The following is an 18,782-nucleotide window of genomic DNA, read 5'->3' on the forward strand; positions in this document are numbered from 1 at the left end:
TAACCTGCCACATCCTTCCTCACTGTCTACAACTCCTCCGACTTTCGTATCATTCGCAAACTTGCTCACCCAACCTTCTAACCCCTCCTCCAGGTCATTTATAAAAATGACAAACAGCAATGGTCCCAAAACAGATCCTTGCGCAACACCGCTAGTGACGGCACTCCAAGATGAACCTTTGCCATCAACTACTACCCTCTGTCTTCTTCCAGCCAGGAAACTCCTAATCCAAACATCCAACTAACCCTCAATGCCATACCTCCGTATTTATTGCAGTAGTCTACCATGGGGAAACTTATCAAACGCCTTACTAAAATCCATATACACCACATCTACCGCTTTCCCCGCGTCTACCTCCTTAGTCAACTTCTCAAAGAATTCAATAAGGTTTGTGAGGCACGACCTGCCCTTCACAAAACCCTGCTGACTATCCTTGAGCACATTATTCCTATCCAGATGTTCATAAATCCTATCCCTTACAATTCTCTCTAAGATTTTGCCCACAACAGAAGTGAGACTCACCGGCCTATAGTTACTAGGGTTATCCCTACTCCCCTTCTTGAACAAGGGAACTACATTTGCTAGCCTCCAATCTTCTGGCACTACTACTGTAGACAACGAGGACATAAAAATCAAGGACAATGGCTCTGAAATCTCCTCCCTTGCTTCCCAGAGAATCCTAGGATAAATGCCATCAGGCCCAGGGGACTTATCTATTTTCACCCTTTTCAGAATTTCCAACACCTCTTCTCTACATACCTCAAAGCCATCTATTCTACTTAATTGTGACTCAGTATTAACATTGACAACAATGTCCTGTTCCTGATTGAATACTGACGAAAGGTATTCGTTCAGTGTCTCCCCAATCTCTTCAGCCTCCACACGCAATTTCCCACTACTATCCTTGACTGGACCTATTCCTACCCTAGTCATTCCTTTATTCCTGACATACCGAGAGAAAGCCTTAGGGTTTTCCCTAATCCTACCAAGTAAGGACCTTTCATATCCCCTCCTTGCTGCTCTTAGCTCTCTCTTCGGGTCCTTCCTGGCTACCTTATATCTCTCAATCGCCCCAATTGAACATTCACGCCTCATCTTTACATAGGTCGCCCTCTTCCATTTAACAAGGGATTCCAATTCCTTATTAAACCACGGCTCCCTCACACGACCTTTCCTCCCTGTCTGACGGGTACATACTTATCAAGGACACTCAATAGTTGCTCCTTGAACAAGCTCCACATATTAATTACGCCCTTGTCTTGAAGCTTACTTTTCCAAGCCACACATACTCAGTCATGCCTCACCGCATCATAATTTCCCTGCCCCCAGCTATAACTCTTGCCCTGTAGTGCACACTTATCCCTCTCCATCACTAGAGTAAAAGTCACCGAATTGTGGCCACTGTCCCCAAAGTGCTCATCTACCTCTAATTCTAACACCTGGCCTGATTCATTATCCAGAACCAAATCCAGTATGGCCTCACCTCTTGTTGGCCTATCTACATATTGTGTCAGGAAACCCTCCTGCACACATTGGACAAACACTGACCCATCTAACGAACTTGAGCTATAGCTTTCCCAATCAATATCAGGAAAGTTAAAGTCCCCCATACCAACCACCCTATTACTTTCACTCTTCTCTTGAATCATCCTCACAATCCGTTCTTCTACGTTTCTCGGACTATTAGGAGGCCTGAAAAAACTCCTAACAGGGTGAGCGCACCTTTCCTCTTCCTAACCTCAGCCCAAACTACCTCAGACGGCGAGTCTTCATCCATCGTCCTTTCCACAGCTGTAATACTATCTTTGACAAGCAATGTCACACCTCCCCCTCTTTTATCCCCACCTCTGACCCTACTAAAACATTTAAACCCTGGGACCTGCCACAGCCAATACAGTCCCTGTTCTACCCATGTTTCCGTAATAGCCACAACATCGAAGTCCCAGGTTCACCTCCCTTACTTCGTATACTTATTGCATTGAAGTATACACACTTCAAGCCACTTTCCTGTTTATAGGCACCCTCCTTTGAAATTGATGCCATGTTCCGAACCTACCTACATTCCAGTTCCTGCACCCTAAAGCTACAGTCTGGGTTCCCATGCCCCTGCAGAGGTAGTTTAAACCCCACCCCCAAGAGCACTAGCAAACCTCCCACCAAGGATACTGGTGCTCTTCAGGTTCAGGTGCAGACCATCCTGTTTATAGAGGTCCCACCTTCCCCAGAAAGAACCCCAGTAATCCAAATACCGGAATCCCTCCCTCCTGCACTATCCCTGTAACCACGCATTTAACTGTTCTCTCTGCCTATGCCTCGACTTTCTATCACGTGGCACGGGTCACAAACCAGAGACAACAACTCTGTTCGTTCTAACTTTGAGCTTCCAACATAGCTCCCTGAAAGCCTGCCTAACATCCTCAGCGCTCCTCCTACCTATTTCATTGGTGCCAATGTGGACCACGACTTCGGGCTGCTCCCCGTCCCCGTTACGGACCCGGAAAACACGATCAGAGACATCACGTAACCTTGCACCTGTAGGCAACATACCAAACGTGAGTCTCTCTCGTTCCCACAAAACCGCCTTCCTGTGCCCCGAACTATCGAGTCCCCAATTACTATTGCTCTGCTCTTCTCCACCCTTCCTTTCTGAATAACGGGGACAGGCTCCGTGCCAGAGGCCTGAGCCCCATTACTTACCCCTGGTAAGTCGTCCCCGCCAAAAGTATCCAAAACGGTATACTTGTTCTTGAGGGGAACGGCCGCATGGGGTCCCTGCACTGGCTGCTTCCTCGAAGTCCCCCTCACTGTCAACCATCTGTCTGCCATCTTTGGAGTTACTACTTCCCTAAAGCTCCGATCTAAGACCCCCTCTGCCTCCCGAATGATCCTAAGTTCATCCAACTCCAGCTCCAGTTCCCTAACACGGTCTTGGAGGAGCTGGAGATGTGTGCACTTCCTGCAAGTGTAATCAGCAGGGACGTCCATGGCATCCCTCACCACAAACATGTTGCAAGAGGAACATTGCACTGCCTTCACTGCCATCCCTCTGAAAGTAACCTTTTTTTAAAAAAAAAACTGGGTCTAAAGAATACAACAAACAAAATGCAGCACTTACCTACTTACCACAACGGGTCTTATTATTTAGCTAGAGGAGGAGGGCGGGTGGGAGACACTACATCGGTAGTGCCTCGGGTTCTTCTCCAGCGCGCTTTTAAAGGGAAAAAAAACCTATACGGCTGCCCATCTAGTCTTCGTCACTTCCCCCTGCTGCTCCCGCTCTTTCTGTGAAGAGAAAAAAAAACACTGCTGCCCGCTACCGGTAAGTAATTTTAAAACAACCTGTCTTACCTTAGCTGCTGCTCGCACTCAAAGTGACCGTAGGCGTCGAAGGGTGAGTATTTATACTCACTGTTTTCCTTCCCGGCTGCCCCACTGGTCTTTGTCACTTCACCCTGCTGCTCCCGCTCTTTCTGTGAAGAGAAAAAAAAACACTGCTGCCCGCTACCGGTAAGTCATTTTAAAACAACCTGTCTTACCTTAGCTGCTGCTCGCACTCAAAGTGACCGTAGACATCGAAGGGTGAGTATTTATACTCACTGTTTTCCTTCCCGGCTGCCCCACTGGTCTTTGTCACTTCACCCTGCTGCTCCCGCTCTTTCTGTGAAGAGAAAAAAAAACACCGCTGCCCACTACCGGTAAGTAATTTTAAAGGAAACTCTCTTACCTTAGCTGCTGCTCGCTCTCAAATATTCCAAATATGGCCGCACCAGTGTTTAGTATAGTTGCAGCATGATATTTCGGCCCCAGAACTCAATCTATCTACGAATGAAACCTAACACACTGTATTCCGCCTTAACAGTACTGTATACCCGGGTGGCAACTTTCAGGCATCTATGTACATGGCCTCCAACATCCTTCTGCACATCTACACTGCCAATAATCTTTCCATTGACTCAGTACTCTGCCTTTCTGTTATTCTTCACGATGTGCATCACCTTACATTTAGCTGCTTTGAACTTCATTTGCCACCATTCAGCCTAATTCTACAGTTTATCCAAGTCCCCCTGCAACCTGTAACATTCTTCCACACTGTCCACTACTCCACTGACTTTCGTGTCGTCTGCAAATTTACTAATCCATCCACCTATGCCTGCGTCTAAGACTTTTATAAAAATGACAAACAGCAGTGATCCCAAAACAGATCCTTGTGGCACACCACTAATAACCGCACTGCAGGCTGATTATTTTCCATCATCCACCACTCACTGCCTTCTTTCAGAAAGCCAGTTTCTAATCCAAACTGCTAAATCACACTCAATTCCATGTCGCTGCATTTTCTCTAACAGCCTACCAAGTGGAACCTTATCAAAGGCTTTACTGAAGTCCATGTATACCACGTCAACTGCCCTACCCTCATCTGTATGCTTGGTCACCATCTCAAAAAACTCAATGAGGTTTTTGAGACACGACCTGTCCTTGACGAAACCATATTGCCGATCTGAAATTATATTGTTGTTTGCCAGATGATTACAAATAGGGTCTCTTATAATTCTTTCCAAAACTTTTCCTACAACAGAAGTAAGGCTCACTGGTATATAATTACCTGGGTCATCTCTACTGCCCTTCTTGATCAAGGGCATAACATTTGCAATCATCCAGTCCTCTGGTACTTAACTTGTAGGCAATGACAACTCAATATCAAAGCCGAAGTCTTTGCTATCTTCTCCCTAGCTTCCCAATCTACGGATAAATCCCATCTAGCCCAGGGGACTTGTCTACTTTCAATCTTTCTAGAGTTGATAACACGTGTTCGTAATTAACCTCGATAATTTCTAGTCTAACACCTTCTACCTCATTATTATCTACAATATTCTAATTTTCCTGAGTGAAAACCAATGAGAAATGTTCATTTAGCACCTTTCCGATTTTCACAGTGTCCACACTCAACTTCCCACTTCTGTCTTTGATTGGCCCTATTCCTACCCTATCCTTTATTCCACACATACATATAGAAAGCTTCAGGGTTCTCCTTTATTATATTCGCTAAAGACTGCTCGTGTCCTCTCTTTGCTCTTCTTAACTCTCTTTAAATCCTTCCGAGCTGATCTGTAAGTCTCCATCGCCTCATCTGTACCATTTGTCACATCAATACATAAGCCTCCTACTTCTTCTTAACAAGTGATGCAATTTCTGTGATAAACCACGGTTCCCTTACCTTATCACTTCCTCCCTGCCTGACAGGGACATACCTATCAAGGACACGCAATATCTGTTCCTTAAACCAGCTCCACATTTCCATTGTCTGCATCAACTGCATTTCGCTACCCCATCCTGTGCATCCTAATTCTTGCTGAATCGCATTATAATTGCCACTGCCCCATCAATAAGTCTTCACCTGTGGCATATACCTAGCCCTTTCATCGGTAAACTAAACATAACTGAATTATGATCACTCTCTCCAAAGTGCTCACCTACAACTCAATCAAACACCTAGTCTAGACTCAGTCTGGAACCTCCTCTATCCTTAAGACCTTATGCACTGCCTACGCTCCTCCATTTCCCCTTTGCACGTTCCATTTTCAACCCAACCCACCTGCATCACTCCACGATTGGAGCTGTCAAGGGCAGAAGTCTGTGGAATAGCCTCCTTAACCTTCTCTTCCTCTTTTAAGATGTATTTTAAATTATTCTCTTTAATCAACGTTTTGATCATCCACGAAGCACCTTAGGAGATTTGCCATTGTGAAAGATTCCATACAAAGCAAGTACTGGTTGATATTGCTGTACATTAGGAGAAACAGGAATGATGCTTTCAAAATTCTAACAAGAAAGTCACTGATACGTGCAGTGTGTAGGCCAAATGATAACTTCACATTGGGATGGGCAAAGAAATAACTAAAGCCTGTAAAAATTGCACGGCTATCACCATGGCTGATTTTAATCTACATGTAGATTGGTCGAACCAGCTCAGTCAGGGTAGCCTTGAGTTTATTAAGTGTATCCATGATAGTTTTCTTGAACAATATGAAATGTACCCGACAAGGAGCAAGCTATCCAAGATCTGGCCCCTGTGCAATGAGAAAGGAATAATTAATGACCTCACAGTTAGGGATCCTCTTGGAAGAAGTGATCACTGTATGGTTGAAGTTAGATTACATATGGAGAGTGTGAAGATAAAATCTAATACCTTGCTCCTGTGCTTGAACACGGGGAACGAAAATAGAATGAGGGAGAACCTGGATAAAGTAGACTGGAATCAAAGATTTTATGGTGGGACAGTTGATGAGCAGTGAAAGATTTTCAAAGACATTTTAGGAACTGCTCAGCAAAGGCATATTCCAGTGAAAAGGAAGGATTGTAACAAAAGGCGGTGGACAAAAGATAGGGAATTCTACACCAATTAGTTTATTGTCTGTAGCTGGAAAGATGCGTGGGTCTATTATCAAGGAAGAAATAGCAGGGGATCTCGATAGAAATTGTCCCATTGGGCAGACAGAGCATGGATTCATAAAGGGCAGGTAATGCTTGACAAATCGTTTGGAATTCTATGAAGACATTTCGAGCAAGGTGGACAATGGGGACCCAGTGGATGCGGTGTACCTGTATTTCCAAAAGGCCTTCAACAAGGTGGCTGTTGCATTATATAAGGGTTCATGGGATAGAGTATTAGCATGGATAGAAGATTGGTTGACTAACAGGAAGCAAAGAGTGGGGATAAATTAGCCTTATTCTGGCTGGCAATCAGTAACTAGTCGTGTGCCTCTAGGATCAGTGTTGGGACTGCAATTATTTAGAATTGATACAGATGATTTGGAGTTGGGGACCACATGTAGGGTGTCAAAGTTTGCATATGAGACTAAGATGAGTAGCAGGACAAAGTGTGCGGAGGACTGGGAAACTTTGCAGAGGAACATAATACATTGAGTGAGTGGGCAATGGTTTGGCAAGTGGAATATTATGTTCATAAAAGTAAAGTCATACTCTTTGGTTGGAGTATCATTAATAAAATGATTATTACTTGAATTTTAAAAAAAGTTACATTATTTGCTATTCAGAGGCACCTGAACATCCTTCTGCAGGAGGGTTGGTCACCAGGTATAACAATCAATTCAGAAGGCAAATGGGATTTTGTCCCTCATTGCTGAAGGGATTGTGTTTAAAAGAAGAGGTTATGTTCTAGCTATAGTGGGTGCTGGTGAGGCCATACCTGGAGTACTGCATGCAGTTGTTATCTCCTTACGTGCTCAAGGATGTACTGGCACTAGAGGGGGGTGCAGAGGAGGTTCATTATGTTGATACCGGAGGTGAGGGGTTTGGCTTAACAGGGACTGAGTAGATTGGGATTATATTCATTGGAATTCAGAAGAATGGAAAGATATAAAATAATGAATGGAATGAATAAAATAGAAGTAAAGAGGATGTTTCCATTGGCAGGTGAAGCTAGGACAAGAGGGTATCACCACAAGGTTAGAGGCAGCAAATTTAGGAGTGAATTGAGAAGGAACGTCTTGACCTCGATGGAGTATTGCCCACGGAAGTAGTTGATGCTCGTTCAATGAACGTTTTTAAAGCTAAGTTAGTTTTTTTTAAAAGAAATAATTATCTAAGGAATACGGTGAGAACGTGGGTAAATGGTTCTGCATCCACAAAATGATCAGCCATGATCTTATTGAATGGTAGAGCAGGTTCGAAGGGCAGGACGGCCTTCTCCTTTTCCAAGATCTTTTGTTCTTATGTTATGCATTCCTCCCTCACTCGTGACTTGGAGGTGCTGGTGTTGGATTAGGATGGACAAAATTAAAATTCACAGAACACCAGGTTATAGTCCAACAGGTTTATTTGGAAGCACTACTTTGCTGGTCCTTCATCAGGTGGTTGTGTGATTTTTAACTTTGTCCCTCACTCTTGTAACTGAGAAATAGCAACAAAAGCCACGAAGCAGTGCGCAAGCTTCAGCCAACAATTGGTATTGTGGACAATGAAGAAGGTTATCTCAGAATACAATGGGTTATTGATCAGATGCGCCAACGGGCTGAGGACAGGCAGATAGGATTTAATTTAGACAGATTAGGTTAGGATATCTGGTTGTCATCGACAGGTTGGACCGAAGAAGTGATTGATGTCAGCGGCGGACCAATGCATAGGTAGGGGCGGGGCTGGAGGACCTGGCGGGGCAGTTGGTCCTCCGACCAATCAGTGAATGAGGGCGGGACTAGACTATACCACGTGATCATCCTCGCGGTGGGTGTGGATGTTCGGAGTGAGTGTCCGCGGAGGGCTGTCGGTAAGGAAAGAAATAAACAGCAGGAAGCGAGAGGGAAATGGTGTTGGTATGGTCTGAGAGGTTTTACAATCATTTGGTACACATCGTAAAATACAAATTTGAAACTTACAGTCCCGTTTTTGCAGCAAACGGGAAAATGCCTCGTTGAGTAATCGGCCGAGTGAGCGCCGCCATCTTTAATCGGGGTAATGATTCACTGGACACGTGCGCTGCCGCCAGCTTTGTAGGGGGCAAAGTTCAGAGGGATGTATGTGCAGCCGTCCCTGGTAAAAAGAGTCTTAGGGCAGGATTTACACTGAGCACATTCAAACCCAGAGAAATGTACTTTTTTTTCTGGATGTGTTTCGTCATTCATTTAAATGATTTGGATGTGAATATAGGCCGTATAGTTAGTAAGTTTGCAGGTGACACCAAAATTGGAGGTATTGTGGAAAATGAAGAAGGTTATCTCAGAGTACAGTGGGATATTAATCAGATGGGCCAATGGGCTGAGGAGTGGCATATAGGATTTAATTTAGATAGATTAGGTTAGGATATCTGGTTGGCATAGGTTGGACCGAATAAGTCTGTTTCTGTGCTTGACACTTGTTCATTATCTAGCTTCCTCAGTCTCTCATGGGTGTATTTTTGCACTGTATAGTATTTACAATTACCTTCACAGCTGTTTTATAAATGAATTGAAAAATGTACAGCTGGAAAAATACAGCAGGCCAGGCAGCATCCAAGAAGCAGGAGAATCGATGTCTCGGGCATAAGCCCTTCTTCAGAAATGTAAATGAATTATACACTGCAGCAAAACAGAACTGCCAAAAGAGGCAGAGGTATACAAGGTATTCGCCAAAAACGGATATCCTCGCAATTTCATCAACAGATGCCTAAGGGAAAGACAACGGAACGAGGACATGCCGCAACCCAAAGGACTAACCACGCTACCATACATCACGAACATCTCTGAACTGACAGCCAGACTACTGCGACCACTAGGACCTATAACAGCACACAAACCAACAGCCACACTCAGGCAACAACTCACCAGAATGAAGGACCCGACACCCAGCATGAGCAAAACTAATGCAGTGTACAAAATCCCATGCAAGGACTGCACAAAACACTATATAGGACAAACAGGAAGGCAGCTAACGATCCGCATCCACGAACATCAACTAGCCACAAAACGACACGACCAACTATCCCTAGTAGCCACACATGCAGACGACAAGCAACATGAATTGGACTGGGACAACACTACCATTATAGGGCAAGCCAAACCAAGAACAGCCAGGGAATTCCTAGAAGCATGGCACTCATCCACAACCTCCATCAACAAACACATCAACCTGGATCCAATATACCGGCCACTACAGCGGACAGCTGAAACTGACAACCGGAACCGGCAGGGACAGGTCACGATAAATGCCGGAGGAAACACCACAGAAGCGCTTCACAGGAGGCTCCCAAGCACTGAGGATGTCACCTAGACAGGGGACGAAACGTTTGCAACAAAAACTTCCAGCTCAGCAAACAGAACCACAGCAACGAGCACTCGAGCTACAAATCTTCTCACAAACTTTGATCACAAAAATATTGTTGAGAACGTTTGAAATAAGGCTACACATGGAGAATATTGTGTCCAGTGACCAAAACTATTGCCAAATAAGCAGTTTTTCAAGAATGCCTTAAAGGAAGAAAGCAGATCTTAGAGGATTAGAGTGGGGATTCCAGACCATGTTGCCTTGGAGTCTATAGAAACAGTCACACAGGTGAACTCAAAAATAAACACATTATTGAGAGTCTGAACGAAAATGGGTTATTGAGATATGAAAGGGTGTGTGGTGCAGGGAGATAGGAAAGATTATATACAGGAATTAATTCAAAGGTGCGAAAGTAAATTGTTGTTGCTTATAAATGGGAGTCTTTTGATTGATCAGCAAGTTTTGGGACAAGTGAGAACTTCGGCAGTAGAGTTTTCAATATTCTTGAGATTATCGGGAGGGTGAATGTGGGATGCTGGCCAGGAGTGTGTTTAGATAATGAAATCTAGAGTTAACAAAAGGAATGAATGAGAGTTTCAGCAAATGAGCTGAGACTATGGTGAGGTCAGGTGATATCACTGAAGTCGAAGTAGTGGTCTTGGAGGGGGTCTGGCATCCTCCCCTCATTCAGCTGTTTGTCAGTTTGTGAATCAAGTCTGTAACAAGCTCAGGAACTGAGTGGCTGGCCCTGGCAGAACCCAAACTGGGCATCGCTGAGCAGGTGCTTGACAGCACTGTTGATGACACCTTCCATCACTTCACTGCTGAGCGAGTGTGGATTAATGGAGGGAAATTGGCTGAGTTTGATCTGCTCTGTGTTTTTGTGTTGGAACATCCCTGAGCAATGTTCCACAAAGTCAGTAGGTGCCAGTGCTGGAGCAGTACTTGCCTTGGTGGGCAGCAGGTTCTGCAGCACAGCCAACAGTATTATTGCCTGAATATTGGCAGGGCCCATACATTTACACTGCTTATCCATTTCTTGATCTGATTTGAAATGAGTTTTCAACCAAGTCGATTCATATCTATGATGTCAGGGACCAATAGAGAAGGCTCATCCACTTGGCACTGCTAGCTGCAAATCGCTGCTAATGCTGACCCCTTATCTGTTACATGAATGTGTGAGACCCCTCCATCGGTAAGGGTGGGGATATCTGTGATGCTTCCTCCAGTGAGTTGTTCAATTCTCCATCACTATTCTTGACTAGGTTTGGCAGAACTGCAGAACTCAGATCTAATCCATTGGATATGGGATCACTTAGTTCTATTTGGTGTTGCTTGTGCTGTTTGGCATGCAGGTATGGTAGCTGCACCAGGTTGGCACCTCATTTTTAGGTATGCCTGGTACTGCTCCTGGCATGCCCTCCTGCATTCACCATTGAACCAGGGTTGATTCCCCTGGCATGATGTTAATGGTTGATTAGGGGTATACCAGGTCATGAGATTTCGGATTGAGCTGGAGTACAGTTCTGCTGCTGCTGTTGGCCCACAGTGAGGCGGAAGTTGCAGAGTCAAGAGGGCTGATTGTGTGGTTGTATTTGCTCGTGCATTGGTAGATGTAATGTGGTCCATCCAGTTTCATACCTTTGTTGAGACTGTGCAGTGATTAATACAATGAGTGATTTGATGGGCCATTGACGGGTTTCTTTCCCTCAAGGACATTGTCAATGGCAGAAAAACATCCCCAATGGTTCCATGGCAAACAGTAGATTCTTCATTCCAGTTATTTTTTTCTTGACTTCAGAGCCACCCTCTACCAATTTGGGATTCAAACCTGAACTTCAGTTGTATATTTTAATATTCTTGATAAATGATAAATACGACAGGTTTGTTCACTTATTTTTAGAATCACTATCACTTGTTTTGTCTATTGTTCTGGAAATTAAAAAAAATGTCCATTGTCCTGTCTGCTCCATCCGCCCCTCCGACAATAAGAGTGAGGAGCACATGGAGTTGCTCTGTTAATAACATTGAGACAATCCGATCAGCTGCATCTGCATCTTTACTCCCTCTCCACTAGCCCACCGAGCCAAACTGCCTCACAACGGTGCTCCTTATTTTAGTCCTAAACTTGCATTTCCTAGAGTCTCTTGTCAAGCCTTATTAGAGGTCATCTTGACCATTTACCCAAGTGTAGCTAAATCATGGAAATTCGAAATCTCTCTCTCATCCTCCTGCTTGTGACTGCCCTGCAGCCCTTGCAATTCACAGATATTGTTACATGATCTGTCTGTCTGTCTTTTCTGGTTATCTCCTTCTCTCCCATTCTGCTAAAACCTAATATTTGACCTCACCATCATTGGAAAATCCTGCTCCAGCTCCACTCTCCCTTTCCTTTCTGAATTCATTGTATTTGGTGTTCCTCCAGGTCTATCCTTGGTCCGTCCTGTTTCTCACCTACATACTGCCAGGAGGTAACATCGCCCAAAAGCACTGTGTTAGGTTTCACATGTACACTGACAATGTCCAGCTCTCCCTCCCAATCATCCCTCTCCATTACTCCACTATTACTCAGTTATCAAACTACTTACCACGCTTAGATTAGCTGCAATTCACTCCAATGAAACACTGTAATTGTTAAACCCATTGCCTTAAGTTGCTATTCCAAATTCATTTCCTTTACTGCTGAGTCCCTCCCTCTCACTGGGAAGTGTCCGAGGCAGAACTACATTCTTCACAATATTGCTTTCATATCTGACCCCAAGGTGACCTTCTGATCAGACATCTACACAATCACAAACACCAGGAATTCCAATTTCTAAAACGTTGCTTGTCTCCTTCTCACCCCAGCTCCATTGCTACTGAAACCCTAGCCTGAATCCCAAATCTGTAGAGCGTGGCTCTGAAGTCAAGAAAAAAATAACTGGAATGAAGAATCTACTGTTTGCCATGGAACCATTGGGGATGTTTTTCTGCCATTTACAATGTCCTTGAGGGAAAGAAACCCGTCAATGGCCCACCAAATCACTCAATGTATTAATCACTGCACAGTCTCAACAAAGATATGAAACTGGATGGACCACATTACATCTACCAATGCACTAGCAAATACAACCACACAAACCCTAGCCTTTAACTTGACAAATCTGAAACAGAACTCTTGATTCAGCGACTGATCCAGAATCTGGTTCAAGACTCACCCGTAATGGGACACATCCTCTCCATATTTACCCTGTCAACTCTCGACAGAATCCTGTCTGTTTCAAACAGATCACCCCTCATTCTTCCAAAGTCCAGTGAGTAGATTCCCAACTTATTCAGCCTTTGCTTACAGGATAATGCCTCCAAAACAGGGATCATCCCAATGGATCTTCTCTGAAATGCCTCCAATAAACTGCTCTATTTCGTTAACTAAAGATACCAAGGTGTTTTTCTCCAAGGTGATGATCTTTTCCCTTCAGATTCTGCTCGCTCACATCTCTGTGTTTCATATGTCAGAATTCAAATCCACCCGTTCTCAGAGATTTCTCTCACTCCTTCGGTCACTAACTGAACTTTCCGTCCCACACCCCCATTTCATTAATTTAGCGATGCCAGTGATGGACTATGGTGTACAAAGTTAAAAATCACACAACACAGTTTCGATTCGAACAGGTTTAACTGAGCACTAGTTTTGGGGGAGCTGTTCTTTCATCATGTGGTTGTGGAGTCATTTCCTATTTTGTTAAGGCCCTGCAGAATTTAACACTGACTCTCACATTGATAATGTTCACTCTGTGCTGATGCGGACACTGTTGCTGGATGAACGTGCCCCAACCCCACCATCGGGACCTGCAGACCAGTTAATCCATTTGGTTACCGCTGTTGTGAGGTCAATCCTCAGGTAGCAGCTTTTACTGATATGGACTTGCGATTATTGGGGGTCAAGCTCAGAAAAATGACACAGGACAATATCGAGGAATAGCGACTTCATTGGGAAAGATTAGTTTCACGGGTTTTCTGCAATGGCCGAGCGCTATTACCACTGGTCTGTTAGCTCAGACACCAAGCAAATGAACCAGGGCCCCGGGTTTGACTCCAACTATGCCAGGTGTTAGAATTGAGATTCAATCCAAATCTGGAATTACGAATCTAATAACACCTATAAATCCATGGTCAATTGTTGAAATAACAAAACCATCGGGTTCACTGACGCCTTTTGAGGAAGGAACATGCTATTCTTACCTGGTCGGGCCTCGATGTGACTCCAGACTCACTGCAATACGGTTGAGTCTCAACTGCCCGATGTGCATTTAAGGATCGCAATCAATACTGCCGAGCCAGCGACGCCCTCACACTAACAGAATAGAAAAAAAAAAGTTAATTCGGCTCCAGCTAAGATTACTATGCGCAGTTCTGCAATTCACAGTATAGCAATGATGTGATTGCACTGGGAACGTTGCAGGAGAGATTCAATGGGATATTGTCTGGGCTGAAGAGTTTTCGTTATGTGGAGAGATTGGACAGACTGGGGTTGTTTGTCGCCGAGCATAGGAGATTGGAGAAGACATGACTGAGATGTACAAAATAATGAGGGATATGGATAGGCTAGACTGAAAGAAGCTTTTGTTATTGATGGAGGGATCGAACACTGGGGCCAAGAGATTTCGGGAAAAGGCAGAAAGTTTTGAGTAGATGTGCGGAAAGGGTCAGAAACCCTTCCAACCTGAAAAAAATTGAGATGTCAATTTGCGATGCCAAAACATATAAGACTATGGACTAAACAATGGGAAACTTGATTCAAGTCGTTAAGCAGTTGTGTTGGACAAGTGCGGCCACAACAGGCTGAAGGACTTCCTTCGATGTTGTCCTCCACAGTATCGTGGTTAGTGTCCCCTTCTGTCACAGGGCTCAATTCTCTGCTGGGGGCAACCAAAGGTTTTAAACCTGTGGTTTTGTTCCCCAGTGAAGGTTATTCATGCTTGGCCTTCCATTCTCGATTGGATATGTCACAGGAAGGACAGTGCTGTCTGAATTAGCTGGGGAATGACTGCAGCCTCTGGGGAGAGAGAGTGTCAGTGAAAGTGCAAACACATAACTTCTGCAAACTGCACAATGCGTTTGTGTTGCAGTGAAAACCATTATATAGAGTTGTTCCAAACTGATGTGTTTATTTAAAGCAGGAATCTGAGGAAGAAAACAGAGTAAACCCATTCAGACCTGAGTGCAGAAACATTTCCAGCAGCACTAATGAGGTTGTACAGCGTAGAACCGCGTTTGAGTGCATTGAATTCCGGTTGATGGGCGGAGCTTGCTTTCACTCGGCTGAGTTACCAGTGTGTAAATGATACAGATAGTGCTCAATGTGATGGTACATTTGCTCAGTGGTTCGAACTGCTGTTAAGTCTGTAGGTTAGGTAGATTGGTCATGTTAAATTCCGCTGATGTGTCCAGGGAGTGAATTCAGTAAGTTAAGTGAATTAGCCATGGGTAACGCAGTGATAAGGTCAGCAGTCACACGATGCCAGGTTTTATTCCAGCAGGTTTATTTGAAATCACAAGCCAGAGGCCTGCGGGGATAGAGACGGGAGTTAGAACTGGTTGAGATGCTGTTCAGAGTTTTCCTACAGACTCGATTGGCTGAACTGTACTTTCTGCCTTGTCGGGAATCTGTGATTCTATCAGAGAGGACACTGCCAGCGTTTACTGGGGTGCGAAGACATTAGAGACGATGCTGACGGCGTTTAGTGGGGATGGGATTTTATTTATTTGTGTGTTGGAAAATTTGACACTGAACCAAAGAAAACCGCATGGAAGTTTTCCAGAGTATTTGAGGTTTGTAGAGAGTAAATAGGTGGCAAATTCACTCTTTAAGGTTCGTATATTTCTGAACGTCAGGCTTTCAAAACCATCGATGTCGGACAAAGAAATGATGGGAGCAGAATTCCTATCACTCAGAGAATCCGTTTCCAAAATATTTGGAAAGGCACATTTAGAGACACACAAGCAGTGAGTTTAACCGGAGAGAGACAGCCTGTGGCCATGTAAATGTGTGAAAGTGGCGTTGGGGGATAGAAGGTTCGAGGAAACAATGTCTAATTTGGACGACTTCAGATGCAAAGAAATATCCGAAACGTATGCAGCTGAGTAAGATTCACAAAAAAAACCTCAGAGTTTTGAAAGATTTCTATTAAATATTCCACATGAAGCATTATAAATGGAACTGAGCAGATTTTGTATATATTCAAGGAAAGCTATTCCATAATGAATAGGAAGTGACCCGTCTCTTAGAGATCGATTTTCTGCTTTAATCCCATAGGTTAAAGATGGGAGGACACTCGCCATGATGTTGGGTTCATTTGATACCCACTGAAATCGGCCAAAGTAACTGAGACTCAAAACTGGCATCTGGTTTTGTAGTTTAACCTTCTGTTTTACTCATCAGTATTTTCATTAAGCTGAAATAAATTCGGAGCAAAATTGAATACAACATTTAACGTTCCAATCATATAAATCCAATTCACTTCCGATCATTGCAATGTGAAGTTGCAGCAAAATTAATAAAATGAAACAACAAAACGGCATTTCCTGGAATTTTACCCAGTTCAGGTTCAGCCATATGAGAAAGACCATCGAGCTAAAACATCACCTTTTCTTCTCTCTCCATATATACTTCTTCACGTGAAAGAGAAACTGTCTGAAGAAATTATGCGTCAAGACTAAATGTGCGTGTGAATGTGACGGGAATTTCATGTTTGCTGGTTCATTCTGAGACAGTTTCGTCTCGGAATAAATCAAGGACAAGTTATTCCTGCCAAGGACGAGGTCAATCCCTTGGATTTTGCTGGTATTATTATTCCGCTGAAAGCAGAAACATAATGGTGTGGATTCGATTCCGCTCAGGGAATTTCTTATCCCCTAGGTGCACCATATGTAATCTTGATGTGGTCACATGTGAGCGCCTTTGCCATGGGCTTAAGTGACCCAGAGGTTAAGGCGACGGGGTGGTCTTACATTGTGCATGTGTGGATTTGAATTCTACTCGGGCTGTTACTTCCATCATAAGCAGCTGTGATTTACCTTTTTGCCTCGCCTCTTTAATATACATTAGATGGAGAATCTTGCTCTTGCTCTTCATTGCACCGGAGATTTGTGATAAGTCGATACCTCATCAAAGTCGAAATAAAGCAATTTGTTTCTGTTGTAAGTTAAATTGGGATAATGAAAAGGAGTGCAACGTTTCTTTCCTCCTTTCGTTCCATCTTGACTTTCTATGAATTTACATGGAATGAAAGCGAAACAAATAAGGAGAGATCGGGTACAATAGTTTACTCAGTGGGATTGAGAATTTTAATGTAACACTCCACACAAAGTTCTGATCAGTATTTTAAACAGCCAATTGAATTGAAACCGCAGAAAACTTTTCAAATGAAATGAATCATTCATTCGTTCACAACCTTTTGTTGTGTGAATCATACCGCGATCCATCATCTAGCGTGATCACCAAGTTGGCAACAATATAAGATCCACGAGTTTTCTTTAGCAATCACAGCGTCTGCACATACCCATCTGTGGTGTGCCACTGCACATTTCTTGTTCAACAGTTTATGAGCCTAGTTCCTGATCTGTCTGATCTGTTTGCGAAACCTTTTCTGTCACTTCATCCAATCCCCTCAGAATTCTAAACTTATCAATAAAACAAGGCGTTACATCAAATGATATAGGATTGGAAGTCGGCCATTCAGCCCATCAAGTCTTCTCCACCATTCAACGAACTCATGGCTGATCTGATACTCTTCAACTCCATTCCCCAGCCTAACCTCGATAATGCTTCATCGACTTTCTGGTTAAATATCTGTCTGGCACAGTTTGAAAATACATAACAAATCAGCCTCAACAACAGTTTCAGGAAAGAGTTCCACAGAATCACTGGGCCCTGAGCAAAGAAATTACTCCTCATTTCTGAATTAAATAGGCAATATCTAATTCTGAGTTCATGTCCTCTGGTGCTCTCCTCATACCAGAGGGCAAATCTTCTGGATGTATCTACCCTGTCAAGATCCCACGAATATTGAAAGTTTATAATTGCTATTATGTGTTTGTAGAGCTCCATTTTTACAGGGTTCACACCATTTTTATAAATCTCCGCTGTCCGTTACAGCGTGCTTACATATTATTAAGGCAGGTGGAGAACTTTATGTGAGGCACTGGTTGAAATTTCAAGCACAGACGAGAATTGGAACTTGAAATCAGCTAGCGATTGGAATCAGATTGGTCCACACAAGAACGAAATAGAGTAATTATAAATCTGACAAATGAGAACCTAATATTCCATTGAAATTCAATGGCTTTACTGTAACCTAATTCCCCTGTGTATTCGTCCACGGAGCTAGAATTTGGGAAAAACGGATTGAGACCGGCTATATATACACTTTCACAACAAAGACATGTCCGTTGGTAGACAGTTTTGGATTGTAAACTCAACTTATTGCTCCGTGAATCCTCCATCGTTTGCAAGGTACAAATGAGATGTGGAACAGGACTCTCTCCCTTTGCCGAGATGGGTGTGACTTCAACAACACTTAAGGAACTGGACACCATCCACGACAATGCAGTCACTTAATTGTACCCGATTTAATACCTGAATATTTATTCCCTTCACCGTTAAGGCATATTAGCAGCAAAGTGCACCAACTAAACGATGCACTGGAGTAAGTCATCCGAGACTTTTTGACCGAACCTTCAAAGCTGAACAGCTGTACTGACTAACAGGACAAGGTTGGAACATGCAACGAAACGCCACCACTTTCAAGTTCCCCTCCAAGGCCAATAGTAGTCTGACTTTGAAAGGAATCAATGATAAACTCATTGAGTGGTAAATCAGTCTTGATGGGCAAAGTTTCATACATCAACCCTCCATCTTTTATCTAAAAAATTAATAAATGTTGATTAATGCAGCGACCAGACTTGTGCTCAGACCTTTAGCTATTCCATAAACTGGTGTTTGCTAATGTTCTACTAGCTGCAACAGTCTGTGGTCAACAACAGAA

The sequence above is a fragment of the Chiloscyllium plagiosum genome, unplaced genomic scaffold (genome assembly GCF_037043375.1).
Source record: "Chiloscyllium plagiosum isolate Xiang-an unplaced genomic scaffold, Cpla_swu_hap1 HiC_scaffold_46, whole genome shotgun sequence".
Taxonomy (NCBI): domain Eukaryota; kingdom Metazoa; phylum Chordata; class Chondrichthyes; order Orectolobiformes; family Hemiscylliidae; genus Chiloscyllium; species Chiloscyllium plagiosum.